Below are 17992 nucleotides of genomic sequence, written 5' to 3'. Positions count from 1 at the left end.
GACCAAAATACTTCTTTTTTTTTTTTTTTAACCAACAGATTGAGGACATTTTTGTGAAGTGAGGACATTTTGGTCGGTCCTCACAACTCAAGACCTCTTTTTGAGGGTCAAGACTTGTTTTTAGAGGTCAGGTTTGAATTGGGTTATGATTGAGGTTAGGGTAAGGAATAGAGAGGTAGGCAATAATTTTTGATGGTTGGGGTTAGGGGGAGGGGCTATTAAATGCATTATGTCAATGAGATGGCCCCACAATTATATAAGTACAAGTGTGTGTGTGTGCGTGTGTGTGTGTGTGTGTGTACTTGTACATACTACATTGTGAGGACCAAAATACTTCTTTTTTTTTAACCAACAGATTGAGGACATTTTTGTGAAGTGAGGACATTTTGGTCGGTCCTCACAACTCAAGACCTCTTTTTGAGGGTCAAGACTTGTTTTTAGAGGTCAGGTTTGAATTGGGTTATGATTGAGGTTAGGGTAAGGAATAGAGAGGTAGGCAATAATTTTTGATGGTTGGGGTTAGGGGGAGGGGCTATTAAATGCATTATGTCAATGAGATGGCCCCACAATTATATAAGTACAAGTGTGTGTGTGTGCGTGTGTGTGTGTGTGTGTGTGTACTTGTACATACTACATTGTGAGGACCAAAATACTTCTTTTTTTTAACCAACAGATTGAGGACATTTTTGTGAAGTGAGGACATTTTGGTCGGTCCTCACAACTCAAGACCTCTTTTTGAGGGTCAAGACTTGTTTTTAGAGTTTAGGTTTGAATTGGGTTATGGTTGAGGTCAGGGTAAGGAATAGAGGGGTAGGCAATCATTTTTGATGGTTGGGGTTAGGGGGAGGGGCTAGGAAATGCATTATGTCAATGAGATGGCCCCACAATTATAGAAGTACAAGTGTGTGTGTGTGTGTGTGTGTACTTGTACATACCACATTGTGAGGACCAAAATACTTTTTTTTTTTAACCAACAGATTGAGGACATTTTTGTGAAGTGAGGACATTTTGGTCGGTCCTCACAACTCAAGACCTCTTTTTGAGGGTCAAGACTTGTTTTTAGAGTTTAGGTTTGAATTGGGTTATGGTTGAGGTTAGGGTAAGGAATAGAGGGGTAGGCAATCATTTTTGATGGTTGGGGTTAGGGGGAGGGGCTAGTAAATGCATTATGTCTATGGATGTCCTCATAATTATATAAGTACAAGTGTGTGTGTGTGTGTGTGTGTGTGGTGGGGGGTGTGAAAGTATTATTATCCCGCCGGGATTAGCGATAGTGTCCCTGTTGGCATGCGATCTGCCCTTTGCAATAATCTGTGCGCGCATCCGTCATTCCCAGCGCCAACACTTGTTTTTCATGTTGCCAAGCTACTCCACAAACAAGTATCATAAAATAATTAGCGAGGTGGGGATGGGGGGCACAACTGAAGATTTTAAATCGCCCTCGATGTTTACATAAATTTGTCCGGGCTACCTACCTAAAACCGTGCGTGTTATTTTCATTAAAGACTCCAAATTGTTGTTTGTTGCCAACTCAATAGTGTTTGACATAAGGCTCAATGTAGAATTGTATCTGACGTTTACGAAAATACGTTTAGTTTCTTACAGACAACAATAAGCTAAGATGGTATAATCGGTCCGGCCCTAAACCAGATTTCATTCATTTGTGCGCATCAATGACTGTGAGTAACAACATGCAATTAAATCTTTATTGAATCTAACGTGAGAATTTAGCGTTTTCAGCAAACTTGACCTGCGATTATGTACGGTTCTCGTAGCCATCATTAACAATTTAGTCTTCAAGGAAACGAACATCAGCATTTGAGTCTTTATTGAACATTAGACAGTTTATTTTTAGTAAACGTTAAAGGCACTTTGGGGTTTTTAATGAATCATTCGTTACATTCGTCAAAGAGCATAAATATTCTATTCTATTCTCACTCTGTCGATATAATCTTTCTTTTTACAAAATGGTGTGCATTCGTTTCATTGCAACATCTTTGATCGAAGCATGTTTGGCTGAGACTCAAAGGTTTGGTGAAGGATGAACAGAATGTTATGTTAGCACAAGGACACAGACATGGAGTGGGGAACAAAAAAGAAAATTGCAACACGGCTGATATTTCCAGCGGAAAACTATTCAAATCAACGAGGCTTGTGCGTGAGCCTCCCTCCATGAGAGCAGACCTGCACTGCGCTGAGCCTGGAGGTGGAGGCGGAGGATGGAAATGAAGAAGTCCAAAAAGAAATGACAACATTTTTGGGGATGCTAAAATGTGATAAATAGTCATAAATCACACATGCATCATGTCATAACTCGCACTATCTGGGTCAGGAGCTGCATCTCACGAGTCACCGTGGCTCGCTCAGTGATGGATGGACTGCAGTTACACACACACACACACACCTGAGCGCTCACACAGTCTCTTCAAAACGTGTTAGGATAACATTACAAGACACGCTTACTTTCATGTGCACTGTATTTTCATAGATGTGTGTGTGTGCCACAAATGCTGGCCCAGCTTCTCATTTTCTGTCATCACCTCAAAGAGCTGGAGAATAAACCTATTAGCGGCGTTAAACTAGGCTAATTAGGTGGCACACTATTAACACACTCAAGGGTGTGAGAGCATGCCGTGTGTGTGTGTGTGTGTGTGTTTTTCCCAAATGTGTTTTGCTACAACAACCATAACAAAGTTGTAAATTAATTCTCTTGTTTGAGATTCTATTCATAGACAGCTAAGCCACAGGTTCTTAATGAGGTTGAGGTCTGGGGACTGAGATGGCTATGAGAAGGAGCTTCACTCTGTGTCTGGTGAACCACGTCGACAATTTTCAGTATCAAAGTATGTTTCGGCAATACAAACGTAAGGATTTTAACACATCTTAACCAGGGGTTCCAATTATTATGGACGGCGCTGTTTGTGGAACCTCAAAACGTTTTTGTTCTTGATAGAACACCAGTCACGTTCAGCCATGTTGCTCGGTGTGCATGGGGCTTTAGATTCATAAATGACTAAATTGTTTTTGATATTTACGAAAACACGTACTTTAGGGTCATTCAAGAGTAATTGTCTTCGTTTGACTCTTTGACTGCCAGACGTTTTCAGAAACGGGATGTCTGTCGCCAGTGCCAGCCGATTTAAGCATTTTGACTGATCTTTCAAGGTCCACAGAAAATGTTGTGTTTGGACTATGGAAACACACATACTATCAAATGAAAGATTGAACTCTCATCTTTCATCAGAAAAAAAAGTTTGTTTCTACCTTATTCCGTTCTTCAGTAATCAACAATAAAAAATGGTTAGTTTCACCCAAATGCTCTGTTTTGACCAAAAAATGGAGAAAAAGAGCTTTTTGTGAAACGATGTTATTTCATGCACTCTAGTGAATTGTACACTTCTTTTTGTTCATGAATCATGCCACAAACACCTAAATAGTGCTTTACTTCTGTAAAACACTACCACCAACAATGAAAAAGTGTTTTTAGATTGCAAAATACATTTATTTCCATTCAACAGTGTAACAATTTGACAAAACAATTTCGCAAACTATTTACAAATGTGTGCAACTGTGGTACTACTTACAATTATGTGGATGTTTCAAATACAGTTTTTCTTTTTGTAACACTCTCCTGCGTGCAAGGAGAGGGAGCAGGGTTTGCACAACAGATTTGTTTCACTGCGATTGTCCGTTTCGCGTGCAGACGTTAGTTACACTTTCTTGACGGCCTTTTTTTCCGGGGAATAGCAAGTAGCAGACTGTACCCACTCCTCCGATGAATATGCATTGGACTCGGGGTACTCTTCATCGTCCGATTGAACGTCCGCCTGTGCAGAAGTGCTCGGTTGTGTTCCGCGTCTTCCGGTGTTAGCATCGCTAGCCGGTGAGGCTTTATGACGTGGTCATAGCCGCCGCGTCAACGCTTCCAACTTCGGTGTCAACCTCGGAGCCACCATCATCATCATCATCGTCGTCATCACTGTGCTCTTTAGCATTGGTCGATGAGCTGCTTGCAACCGGTCGCCATTGTTCGCTTCCTCAGCCATCTAGCTCCGCCTCACGTCTTCTACAGCCGCGTCAACGCTTCCAACCTCGGAGTCACCATCATCATCATCGATGATGATCATCGTCGTCATCAATGTGCTCTTTAGCACTGGTCGATGCTTTTCGTCTTTGAAAAAAATGCTCAAGCGTGAGCTGCTTGCAACCGGTCGCCATTTTCGCTTCCCATCCCCAGCCATTGTCCCCTCTAGCTCCGCCTCACGTCTTCTACTGACGCCTACCCAATCTTGTCAAAAGAGAGTCATCGCTGCCATCTAGGGGCCAAAAATAGTCATTAGGCTAACTAGATCTGCTTGAAACTTTCACCACAGCTGGCCAAGGCTCCACCCGTTTCCAAAAATAAAAAATAAAAAATTGGAGAACGCCTTTTAACGTCCTTGGCGGCCCTCCGTAGATTTTTACTAAACGTCATTTAACGTCCTTGGCAGTAAAAGAGTTAAGAGGAAATTGTCTGCATTTGTTATGAAAACATGTTCACTATTTTTTTGTTTGTGCCTTTCTTACGAAGGCGCACAATCAATTCATTAGTGGCTCATCACTAGGTGCGTTTCCATTACAATTTCCCGCGAAAATAGAAGCGATATTGTACTTTTTGGATACAGAACAATTTCGACTTGCTGGTGTTTCCATTGAAGAGCGTTTCACTTCTGAGGCGCAATTCTCGTAATGTCCCGTCTCACGGGATCTCGCAGTTCCGTAGGAGGTGCTCATGATGTTTACGGAAGACAGACGCCCAAAGTTCTTAATATTACTTTAAAACCATCTCCCTCCTCTCATCATGCGGGTTTGAGCATTTGATGTTGGTGTTTGTGTGTGCACACTTGTAACTCGTGTTATGGTGCGGACGGATGGATTTACGCCGTTGATCGTTGCCCGGGGCAACGGCCATTTCTCAGTCTTCAAAGTCTACCCATTACAGTAATAAATTGACAGCAATGCAAATAGCCTTAGTACACTTTTACTTTGAAGTTGGCCCACGTCGTGGCATGATGGCTAGCTTGACTTCCCTTTTATACGTTTATTTATCGTAGTTGATTGACATTGTAGTTGCGTTCAACATCAACACAAGACTATCCCGAACTCATATTCAATCGCTTATTTAGGACACTAAGAAACCACTAAGTAATTACGTCGTCATTGTAGGATATAGCAGAAGTCTCCAACGTAAGTGGCTAGCGATTAGCCGTTAGCATTGCCAGCGGGTGTCTGGCTGGTAGCTGTAACTGTGTTTGACAACTGTAACCTGACTTACTTTAAATATTTTTCAATATTCTGGACCAAGGCTACTGTAATTCACTCTCCATGTTTAAAGGAAGGGAATGTGCCTTAAATTGCATATTGAGATCTTTTTTTTTTTTTAATAATGACAAGATAAATATAAATTTGTCTTCATTTATTTTACTATATATATTTTTTTAGAAAACACTTTTGCCCATTAACTCATTCAGTCTCAGCCATTTTTACTGAAGCAACCCCCTTCGCTCCGGGATGTTTTACTTAAATTTTGAAAGATTTTGCAAGGCCCACATAATATTGTGATCTATTTCTATAAAAACATGGGACCTACCAAAAGAAAGATTTAAGTCTCTGCTTTCATCAGGAAAAAAAGGATATTTGTATCTGTTTCCGTTTTGCAGCAATTAGCATTAGAATATAGCTTCATCATTATTCGCAAATCTGTTTAAAACAGTGGGGAAAAGAGCTTTTTGCAACGTGGCCCTGGTTGATACTCTGCTGCCACCTGCTGGCCATTTGTGTAATAACTACCTTGCTTCAAGCGTTCTCTTCAGTTCAGAGGCTGCATCAAAGCTTTCTTCTGTATGCTCTAGCATAAAAAATAAAAAATAAACGTTAAAAAAAATATATAAATACGTTTTTGGGAGCATGGTAATATTTTAAAACATATAAATACGTTATTGGGAGCAAATGTGTTTAAAAAAAACATTCAACTTAAAATGTCAAACTTAGCCGTTTAGATTAGAGGAACCCAACTTTAAGCCATTAATACGTTGTTATTTTACACATAGACATGTATAAAATAAGAATGTTTGTGCCTCAAATTGCACTTAAAGTTGTGTACCTAAATCCTAAATGACTATATTAGACATTTTGGTTGGGGGAAAAAAGCGTTTTACAAAATAAATGATGACACTAAATCCTAAACGGCTATATTAGACATTTTAAATTGATTTGTTTTATTGTTTTTTTTATGTAATGTAAAAAGCATTTTACAAAATAAATTACGACAAAGTACTACTTATCTTGAACCGAAAAACGATCCGTGACTCAAATCCGTGATCCGATCCGAACCGTGACTTTTATTGAGAATGCATTTATTTCTGTTCACAAAATAAATTAAGTCTGTTTAATTAAAGACAAAACTGTCTTGAGTGTTTACAAAAGTAACCAAACTACGGCCCGGGGGCCTTTTGCGGCCCGCTGTCCATTAACTCGTGGCCCTCAGCATATATGAAAAATCTTTTTTGACATGTTGCGAGTGTTGACAAAGTGAGAAGTTGTGACACACCTGGCAACTACTACTAATCATAAAGTCGTTTTTTACAGTTTTTCTAGATATTTAAAGAAACTATTTAAAGCTAATAGCAATAACATTTCTCTTTTCTTAATTCTTATGAATTGAGATATTTCAGTTTCAGAAGCAAAAATCATTTCCGTCACTTTCTGCTGTCTGCCAAGGTCTAATACGTGATCATATAATAATGAATGACTAAGATCTACAAGCCAACAGTGCTTTAAAATGTATCATCTTATTACCAATTACTTTTGCTTTGGTTCTGAATGTGGGGCAGGGGTGGATCTACTCTAGAAGGTTGCAGGGCTATGAGCCACCCCAAAATCATTAAAACCTTGCTAAAAATAACTAATACTGAATTGTGTGGTTTAAATGTATTTAATATAATCATACAATGTCAAAGTGGCCTTTTCTGTATGCGGCCCTCGACGAAAAAAGTTTGGACACCCCTTGTTTATAACAATCATTGAAGTTAGTTTCATTAAGGCTAAATAACAAATCGGATACCCGCATAGTAGCATAAAGAGAAAAAACACATCAGATCTGTTATCCATCCATCCATACGTTAGAATCGCATTGTTTTGCCAGAGGAGGAGTCGTTTTTTAACTGAGGGTTATTTTAGCGATGACGGTCTGTTACAGTGTTGGCAGTGAGTCTATCTTGAGCTTCTTGTCTTCAAACTGGCAGTCAAACAGAAGACAACCACCTCAGTGGGTCAGTGGGTTACACAATGAGAGGCTCATGTTCTTGTTGTCGTTGTTGTGTTTCGGCCCACTCCTAGAATAGCGTCACCGATACGCTAAGTGGACATAGTGGTGACAAGTTTGAGTGTCACCGGATGTCACATCATGACTATTCTTAGATAGACTGTGAGTATCAGGAGTCGGTCCTAAACGTGGATGTCGAGGAGACAACAATTACAAATTTCGGGATTTGGACGAAGGGGGTGGAAGCAATATCTCCATTTGTGCAATTGATTATCACGTAGTACGTTTAAGACTTAACTTAAGACTAAACCAGGCTGAGGTTGTCATTTCAATTCTTTACATTACCTTAACGTTATCTTGTCAAATTGTTTGGGACAAAATAGACAGTAAAAAACTTGTGACTCCCAACCATAAGTGGAACTTGGTTGCCTATTATGATTCAGATATTTCAGATTAGCCAAAACCATTATGGCGGTTCACAAAGTCGTGGCTAAAATGATGCTGACGAATGGGGCGGCAAAGAAAATGGCAGCCAAATAGGACAGCAAATGGCATAGAAAGAGGCATCCTGTTTTCGCCAACCAACACAATAAGCCTACAATGCAAAATCTTCAGTCGGCAGCGGCCATTATCAACCCATTATGCATCATCTCACTCAATTATCATCCCTGGCAAGGGAACTGCCATTACAACCAATTTTGTACAACACATGATAACGACTGGAGAAGTAGCTACATTCAGTTTCCCGACATTGTCTACATACATATGTGACGCCGACCGAACCGTGACAGGCAGAGGCTACGGCACAAAAACAACAGATGGAAATGAGACGTTATCGTATGGCGATTTGAATTTGAGGCTTGGTGAGCAGTTCTGATTGGTTGAGACATACTACAGACCAGATGGGAGCCACCTACATCTGCCCCATTCAGAAAACAGTAAACCAGGTCATTAAGCTCAAGAGGCGCTATCGGTTAGCGTGCTGTACTTATAAAACTAGTCTGTCAAAATGCTGAGTCATCATGGCTGGAAACTTTCTGTTAAAATATCCAATAAGCTTCTATGGGCAGACGATGACCTCTAATGAATGCCTTGAAACCTCTGCATCACCTGTCATGGCTGAATCGGTTAGCCTGAGGCACTGGCGTGCACAGGTAGACCAATAGTGGTGCTCACACCCTTGCCCCTCTGCCCTCTCTCCCCAAAAAAGTGCCCTTTGGAAAGTTCTTTTTTTTTTTTTTTAATTAACACTTTACTGAGGGCAGGTCAATGTTGACACAATCGTTTAGAAAAGTTGCATGATTAATCGCGTGTGAAAAAAATAACAATATGCGCCCCCTGCGCGCACGCACCCGACCTAGCTGTCTCTATCTTCCTTTGTCACATGAACGCTTATTACCCACGGTCGCGGTGTGGGACAGACACACACACACTTCTTCTTCCCCTGCTGCTCCACCCCAGCAAGGTAACTTTTATGAATCCAGTGAAATTGTATTGTTTGTTTGCCCTCTATTCCCTACCTATAATCATTTTGTTGTGAAGTAGCATGTCTCATACAGCACAAACAACTGAGCATAAATTAGCCGATATTAGCCACATAGTTAAAAAATGCCATATGCTAATTCAATAATAGATAACGTGATAACCACATAGTAAGACTAATGACAGTGAAAGGAAGCTCTCTGTGATCTGTGCATTGAAACGCATTGGACTTTGGATCATTGTACAATCCTATTTTAATATTGATTTGCTCCTTAAGGTTAATTCTATTGAAAAATCTTTTTTTAAGTAGTTTGTACTAAATCAGCAGTCATGAAGCTAATATCAGCTAAATTATTAGCTATTATTTAGGACAAACCATAACTATACTGTAAGTTACTTCTATGCTACAAGTCTTGCAGTCATGTTGCCCTAATAGGCTGTGGGCTATTATTAATTATTATTATTATGTGTGTGTAATGTTTATTTAAAAACTTCTATTGACATTTCCGAAGATCCGGGCATTTCTGATATGTCCTCAATGCAATACAATGCAAATGCTTCCTTTATACGGTGAAAAAAAAACGACAGCTTGTAAAGCTGTGACTATCATACAAACGACATCTCATCACATTTTGAAATCAAAGCAATCCTCACAAATCAAATTACAACAATCCAAAGTCCAACGCTTTTCAATGAGCAGATAGATTTCGTTCACCAAATTGACGGCCATCTTGACTTGTGACGTCAACTGGGAATTGTCAGTAAGGCTTAACTCTTTGACTGCCAAAAACGTTAAATAACGTTTAGTAAAATCCTATGGAGGAGTGCCAAAGACGTTAAAAGACGTTTTTTTTTCAAAACAGAGGTGAAACTAACCATTTTCTATTGTTGATTACTCAAAAACGGAATAAGGTAGAAACAAACTTTTTTTCTGATGAAAGATGACAGTCCAATGTTTCATTTGGTAGTATGTGTGTTTCTATAGTCCAAACACATCATTTTCTGTGGACCTTGAAAGATCAGTCAAAATGCTTAAAATCGGCTGGCACCCACGGCATCCCTTTTCTGAAAACGTCTGGCAGTCAAAGAGATAATATTCCTTGTGCATAAAAGTGCCCCTTTTTTTCCCTCCCGAAGCACTTGCCCCCCAAAATCTCTGTGCACGCCACTGGCCTGAAGTACGAATAAATTACCTGCTGAGAAACACTGAGGTGAGTTTGGGCCTCACCTGCAGTGTTAAATTTATTTCCACCATCCTTTACCTCAGTTTGGTGGCCGTAAATCAAAAGAGTGTGAAGTGTGAGCAGATTATTTAGCCACTGTTAGCATGTTTACAGTATAATCTTACTTCCTCCAGTTTGCTCAGCGGGGGAGCAAATAAGCACCTGAGGGCAGATGTTCTTAAAAAAAAAGAAAGAAAGAAAAAAACATCAGAAAACCGACCTTGAGATGTATTGCGAGTAAGTCTGTATGCTGTCAATCAAGAAAAAAGAGATGAGGATGAGGAGTTTATCAACAAATAGAGAGTACAAAGGTTACATACACATCCAGTCTGCGACTTTCTCCGGACGAAGGGCGCTGGATTAGTGAGAAGTACGGGCTTAGTGTGTAATTCAAAGCATTTTCCATGAGTGATTAACATGCCAGTCAATTGTGAGGGGGTAGGACACGGACCCCTGCCGCATGTCATCGTTTTCACATGACAGCTCATTCAATACCCAGAAAGTCTGCGAGTAATGGTACCTTATTCTCGGGAAGTTTGTGTGTTCAACTATTGCTTGTCAGACTCCCATACACACACACACGCATTAGATGATATAAGACATGAGTCACCTCTACGATTTTCGTCATTATTGCCGTCTGACAATGTGACAGAATCAGATCAAATCAACAAACGTCAGACGTTCCTCGATGAGCGGCACTGTATTTTTAGAACACTATTATACGAAATGACTCTCTATATATACCGTACATAATGGAGTGGCCTTGTGCGCTAAGCTAGCATTTCATCTTCACAGCGGAGGCTTAGGGCTGCAGTTTAAAGGGGGCTAAAAGACCTTAGGGCAGCTAATGGTCCTTCACACAAGCTGAGACCGAGACAATAATAAAGGTCAAAAGGCAAATAAGCCGCAATAAGGCCGGGATTTGGAGGGTATGCGATGGCTGCGGCGACATGAGCAAACACATGCTGGGGGGGAAAAAAACAAAAAAAAAACGCTTATTTTAGAGAAGAAGAAGACATTGTAGAATTAGCAGTAATTTATTTCAGAATTGAGTGTACAGGCAGGGCTTTTCTCATGTATTTGTTCTTTTTTTAATCAATTAACTTCTAAATCATGTTCAAATACAATTTCATTCATTATGGTGTACACGCCTTGGCCACCAGGGGGCAGTATAAGACGCACATAGGGACATACTATTCTGGAGGCTCAGTTCCTCTCCTCAGCGCGGCAGTAATATTAGCCATTCTTTGCAGAGGACAATGAAAATATGCTTGTGAGTACTTTTAACAACACACAGATGACTATCAATAGTCCATGTGCATTTGGAAAACCCCATTGTCTTCAAATACATATGTAAATTCTCTTTTCCGTTTAAATTGACAACAACATGCAGACACAAAAATGGAGGCGTTAACCTCACATTGTAGCAAGAGCTAGCTTGCTTATTTGCTGTCAAAACTGAGTCCAGTACACTCACCCTCTCAAAAGCATTTAAGGCCGAGTGCAATCAGAAAAAGAAGAAACAAAAAGTGTGCATCAGACGTCCTCATTTAGCACACAAATATAATAACAGTTATTAACATCAAGTAAAAAAAAAATAATAAAAAAAATCTACTTTGGAGTTTGATGAGGTCATTCTGCAAGAGTGGGCATGAGGGACAGTGGCCGCCTCTCCTGTTTGCTCTTGTTTTTGGAGCTTCATCCATGCGTGCCAGGCCGGTCTGCTGTAATTTGAAGGTTGACTTGTTTAATAAGCTGCCACTACATTTGCATGCATGCATGCTCTTGCTAATTTCACAAACACACGCTCACAAATAAATAGCACTCATGCATCAACAGTTCCAGTGGCGCAATGGGTTAGCGCGCGTTGCTTATAAGACAGTAACTTGCTGAGGTTGTGAGTTCAAACCTCACCTGGAGCAATTCACCTTTAATTTAATTGAATTAAAAAGCACCTGACTCAAGATAATTGAGTAGACGCTATGAAATAGGAATTTTCTTCATTTTTGTTTTTTTTCTGTCCCACCTGCACGATGCTACGAGAGAAAAGAGTATCAAAGATCTGAGGTGGAGTGTATGGGGTGCCGTGAAGTTTGACAGCCCATTTTATAATGTTAATTTGTTGTAGGGCTGGACAATTATGGAAAAAATAATAATCCAATTTTTTTTTGGGATTGAGATTGAAATCACGGATAATAAAATAATTATTCATTGGTTTTAAAACTTAAAGGTGGGGTCTTAAGTTTTGACCGTTTGTGTTTCCAAACCAATTCAAAACGGACTCCTCCCATGGCTCAACCTCCACTCTTTAGCGACACGCCCCTCACTCTGTGATTGGCTGGAGGAGTAAACATTGATTTTCCGCCCCTCTTATGCCAAAACACAACAAAATGGCAAAATACAGGCTGGGTGGTGGTGGTGGTTGATGACAAAAATCACCAGCACACGTTAACAGAAGCCCAGAGGTGTTGGTGGAGAAGGATTTTCACCAGTATTCTACTAGGAATGGTGGGAATTTTCTTTTACCCTTATGTCGAACATCTCACTACCAGAACAATATTGCATTCAGAGGTCCTAGAATCTTTTTTGTTCAAATTTGATATGACCCTTTGAGAATGGAGTGGAATCTTGTGTAAGCCATTTCGGCTTCATTCCCTCCTTGCACTGTTTTTAAATTGTGCTCAATAAAAAAAAATTGAAATCAATTTCATGTGATCCAGTGTTTATGAAGTGTTTATTTCTGAGTGAAAACTAAAGACCCCATCTTTAACTATTTTTCCAACTACTAAAACTCAACTACTCAAAACTATGATTTTAGCCTCGCCCATTCATCCCTTAACGTTGAACACTTTATTCTTGAACACTCTTGATTCCTTGAAAGCTCAGCTTTGAATATGACTTAACAGAGAGAAGTTAAATTACTGAGAGTAAAATAAGAATACACTAAAACACTGTTGTCATAGCTGCTTTAAAAAAAGGTCTTGATACCGGGTATCGTATTGGGTCGAAACCCGGCCTTATTTCAAGGTATCGGTACTTGGCCGCCCTCTTGCGGCCGTTTTACGACCAGGAACGAGAAATCAGATGAATAGAAGTTTCCATTAATGTTATGAACTTTAAGAAAAAATGCTGCATTAAGATATCTTCCTTTAAAATTATATGTCACAGTTTTTTGGAGGGAAATTTTATGTATCAAAAATACTAGTGTTATTAGTACTTGTATCGTTATCGGTGACTACTCAAGAGTTGAGTATTCGTACTGGTATCGTTCTGGAAAAAAAGCGGTATCGTATATCCCTATTTAGTAGCAGCTCTAATACCAACAGGTACTCTCGCATTATTTACTATAGTGTATATGTTCAACAAAACTAGCAGCTTCCAATTGCTTTTTGTGCAAGGTAATGAACCATGCAGCAACCACGGTTTACATCTAATCAATGAACTTAAACCTTGCCTTCCATCGCTCCCTCGTTCACCTTATTTCCTCTTCTAATGGAAGGAAAGATGCATAAGCAGGGGTGAGAGAACCATAAAGGAATGTGTGCGTGTTGACATTGAACGCTTTAGCATTAAAATAGTAAACGACGCGTGTTAGTGCGAGTGAGTCATTTGCGTGCCCAAAGTGTGTTGTTTGAAAGTGAGGCAGCGCTGTTGTGATTCACCGCGGCTCCATCAACCTCCTCCTCTTTTGACTCATCCACTTTGCAACTCCTGCATGTGTACTTTTGTGTGTGTGTGTTTTCGCTGGTGGGTAGCAATCAAGGGCCTACACGTCATCACCATGACAACGCTGACAGACTTTCGCTTTCTGAGGGTACTGTACATATGACCAGCCAAACTAGTTGGTACTTTTGGATTACAGGGCATCGGGCTATAAAAAAAAAAAAAAAAACACACAAAAAACACTGAAAACACTTGTAGTATGCATGCCAAGCCAGTAGGAGGTGATGTCACTTCACTGACAGTTTTACATTGAAGAGATTTATCATGGTGACACGCACATTCATGGTTCGCTTTTCACAAATTCATAGCACTATGCCCTTTATCTTGTCTTCTTTTTAAAAACAAGTTTGAATTATTGTTTAATCTGAAAAAAAAAAAAACCTTCAAAGCTATTCTCAAATTCACCTTTTTGCGTTTTTTTTTTATCTGTGGAACCTATTCCCCGCTAGTCCTTCAAAAACTCGCATCATTTCTATTTTGTACTCATTCTGAAACATCTGAAGATGCTGCCAGTCTGGTCTATATAGAAATTGTTGTCAAGGAAGTACATAGAAGTGATACATGTTGACTGAAAGACAAACTTTGCATAGTGAGGAGGAGTTACGTTTAGCCTGGCTTGTTAGTGGAAGCTACAGAGTTTCCACTGCATGTCCATCCATGAACAGTACACGCAAAAAAATCGTAATATTTATAAGAAGAAAAACGTGTTCAATGAGGATTTATAATTTAGAATCCTACGAGAATAAATACATAATTTTAAAAGTCATTTTAACAAGTGATTGTTAAAAATGCAACTATATGGATTTGCTACACCATTTCAGAAAAAGACAGCTTAAGTCTGTCAATAATAGGACTTTATCATTGAAATAGTTTGCCTTTTGTCCTAAAGAAAAAAGAAAAGGAAATACTTTTTTCATTACGGGATGTCGGATTTATGTGATGTGATGATAGGGCGCAATCATATCAGAACATTTCAATAAGCCAAAAGCTAAGGAGTAATTAGTTGAATGCTGAATGTTTGTTTTAATGCGGCACGCCAATTCCCATATGCATGTATTGTCAATGATACAATCATTCTGGAATTGATCGTCAATAATTTTTGGGAACCTGAAGTGACCATTTATGGACCGCTGGGGACGTCAGATTGAGAACCATTTGTGAAACGTTAGTGGACTCTGCCACAGAATACAGAGGTGTTCATAACTCTCTGATATTCTTAATATGGTATTAACAACGGTTAACATTTGAAATAGTTGCCGTTGATATCATGAAGAAGACAAAACACTGCCATGTTGTAACATGCACCAGGAAAACACTAAAATAGGGACGTCTCTGGGTGGGCTCGAACCACCAACCTTTCGGTTAACAGCCGAACGCGCTAACCGATTGCGCCACAGAGACAGCTGCTGCTAAATTCAAAGTGTTTGGAGTAATCACAGAGCAGCACATGTTGAAAGCTACATTTTAAAACCCTAATTTTGGCAAATAATGTATGAAAATTTGATTTATTGCCATGAAAATTTTGCAAGTAAGCAAGAAAATATAATATTGTAAAGATGCATCATTACAATAGAATTCAAATTTATTTATTATATCTCAGATGGATGGATGGATCTATTTATTTATTTATTTATTTGTGTAATAGAATTATATATTTAGCTCTCAGCACAATCCAAAACTAATATTTTGACTTCAATCAAATGCAGTGAAAAAATACTGTGATGATCTACCTTGAAATTAATCATAACATTTTTTTTTTTTACTTTAGCTGTTTCTAACAAGCTGCATTTTTTTTCTGGTGCACTAATGTTTTTTCTTCTTCCTCTTCTTCGTTTCATTACGCACTTTTCTAATATGCTGAATTTTCCTGATGATGGGATCCATTTTGAAAAAGTGAAACAATTCTTGTAATGTATTTTATGAAAGTTTTTTGTGAGTGCCTCTTTAAAATGTTCTACACTTAGCTTTTAATTGGGTTTGACATGTCAATGAAGTCATTGATGTGTGCCAAGGACACGCGGCGAGCTGGCTAACAATTAAAAATGTCGCTTAATGGGCCCACGCTGCAGCTATTCCGAGCTTGTGTGGCGAGCGAACGCCGCACATCTATTAGGGGGAAACCAGAACGCTCCAGTGAAGTGGGCCAAGGTCACAAGCGCCGCGTCATTTCCAGGCGCTTGCGCTCCGTGTCGCGCCGACACTCCACGGGCATTAACATAAACGTCGACCTGGGAGAAAGCTTTTAGCGCGGCAAAAAGTGGCCGTCAAGGATGCGTAGTCGTTTATGTAACAAGTCTCCCTGGTGCGGAGGAGAGCCGGGCTGCTCGAGTGCCCTCGGCGTTCATTACGCAGCCTGGTAAAAGGCCTAAGTGTGCTAAAAAGACACCGTTATGGAGCTACATTTAAACAACAAGCATCTAGTGTGTTTTTCACATCCGCTTGTTGACAAAAAAAAGAAGCTGTAATGAGCATGCCAGGCCATTAGTTGGCGATGTGACTTTGTACAGAACGACGCAAAATGCCAACATATGACGTGAAGTCCTCAGTCAAAATGGTCCCGTGTAAAGGGGCCCCTTCAGAGGATGCTGGATCCACTCGGTCCTCGGAGATCACAGTCCGCAGGCAAGAAAACAGGAGGCAGTCTTAATATGACTCTGCATAGGGGACTTGTGCTATCAAAGGTGAGTGTGTGTGTGTGTGTGTGTGTGTGTGTGTGTTTAAGAGGGCACATATGGAGGGTTGGGGGTGTAGATGCGGGGCAGAGGAGGAGGAAGTTAAACAGCAACACACAGAGCTCCAATGTACGCCCTTGAAGGCTGTACTGTGTCTCGTGGGGGCCACAGGGCGGCCCTCTGTGTGTTTTGGAAGGTGGACGGTGCGTTCAGGGACCACAGAGACCCTCGGTCGGGGGAACAAACAGACTGTGAAGTGGCCAGCTTGTCGAGCTGTGACTGAGAGCACTGTTAAAGGAACAGGATATAAAAGTACCTAATAGTTTGCAAATGGGTGGAAATAGATTTTCTATCCCCGGGGTGGGCAAAATAAAGCCCACGGGCCGATACAGTATTACTGTGTGAACTGAAGAATATTTCATTCTGTTTGTGATTTATTTTTCAGGTCGTAGCTAATGTGGCAGAAGAGGAAGCCAGCATGCTGTGACCCCATTGGTTGGAGTGACCATCACTTCATGGCAGTCATGGCAGTAAAAGCAGAAAAAGAATGCACTCAGACTGAACTGAAAGTTCTATATGTGGCTAAAATCAGGTATGATTCTTCCAAAAGATGCATTTTAGCAAAGTAACCTTAATTATGTATTAGGCATAAATAGACTTTTTTTTTCACGTGTATTTATATTCATTACATACCTAGCATGAATACAATTTCACTGTCTGAAGCAAGTTAGTCAGACCAGGCACAACCGGAGGTACTGAGGACAAAACGGAGGCTAAGAGGGGATCGAGCCTTTGCAGTTGAAGGTTCCTCCCTTTGGAACGACCTTCCATTAAATATTAGGCAATCTCCCTCTTTATCTACTTTTAAAACCCGCATCTGTATTCTTCGGCTTTTGGACCACCATGAGACTAAGCATGGTTTCGGTGCTTTGTGGTGTCTGCTGTATTTTGTGTTTTGAATCAGATGTTTATTCCTTTTATTTTATGTATGTATTTATTTACTTACCTACTTCATTAATTTATTGGTGTAAATTTTATTTACTTGTATACTTACTTACAATGTTTGTTTTGTTCTTGTTTGACTTATCTTTATTGCATGACTGATTTCTGTTCCATGTACTGCACTTTGTATACAGCAATGCTTGTTTTAAAGTGCTTTATAAATATAGTTGAGTTGATGTTTCCATCCAAATGTTTCATATTTTTTAAGCGAATTGACTGAAAATGCGCAAAACGGAAATGTGACTTGTGCCCGTTTCCATCTTTTCTTCTTCTGCGAATATTGAGGGGAGACTCCGCCGCTGTAGGTGGCAGTATATACACCCTCGAGATGTGATCCACCAGTAATATAAAAGAAGAAGACCAGGAAGCGACTGGGCCATGCGATGACGTCGTGTAAGTTTGCGTTTGTAATTCTTGATAAACCGTAGTGTTTCTTTGCTGTTTTCCAGCTAAAATTGCATTAATATTCGCTTCTTTAATTAATTATCCAAAAAAATATGTTCCGTCGCCCCCCCCCAAACACATCTTACTTTATCGTCCGCCATTGCTTTGTGACTACGAATGTTCGTGTGACGTAATATCCGGTC

The 17992-nt window shown here is 39.9% G+C and overlaps 1 protein-coding gene and 1 non-coding gene across 2 annotated transcripts in view; both read right to left on the bottom strand.

The window, feature by feature from the left end:
- Positions 1-17992, bottom strand: part of znf385c (zinc finger protein 385C) — a 144969-nt gene that overhangs the window by 114368 nt on the left and 12609 nt on the right. The gene's annotated exons all lie outside the window — the stretch shown is intronic.
- trnan-guu (transfer RNA asparagine (anticodon GUU)) lies at positions 15059-15132 on the bottom strand. The gene has a single exon. It is a non-coding gene; the product is annotated as a tRNA-Asn (tRNA).

Source organism: Vanacampus margaritifer, chromosome 2 (genome assembly GCF_051991255.1).
Source record: "Vanacampus margaritifer isolate UIUO_Vmar chromosome 2, RoL_Vmar_1.0, whole genome shotgun sequence".
NCBI classification, from domain to species: domain Eukaryota; kingdom Metazoa; phylum Chordata; class Actinopteri; order Syngnathiformes; family Syngnathidae; genus Vanacampus; species Vanacampus margaritifer.
The sequence above is the reverse complement of the archived record's forward strand: the minus strand, read 5'-3'. Positions and strand labels throughout refer to the sequence as shown.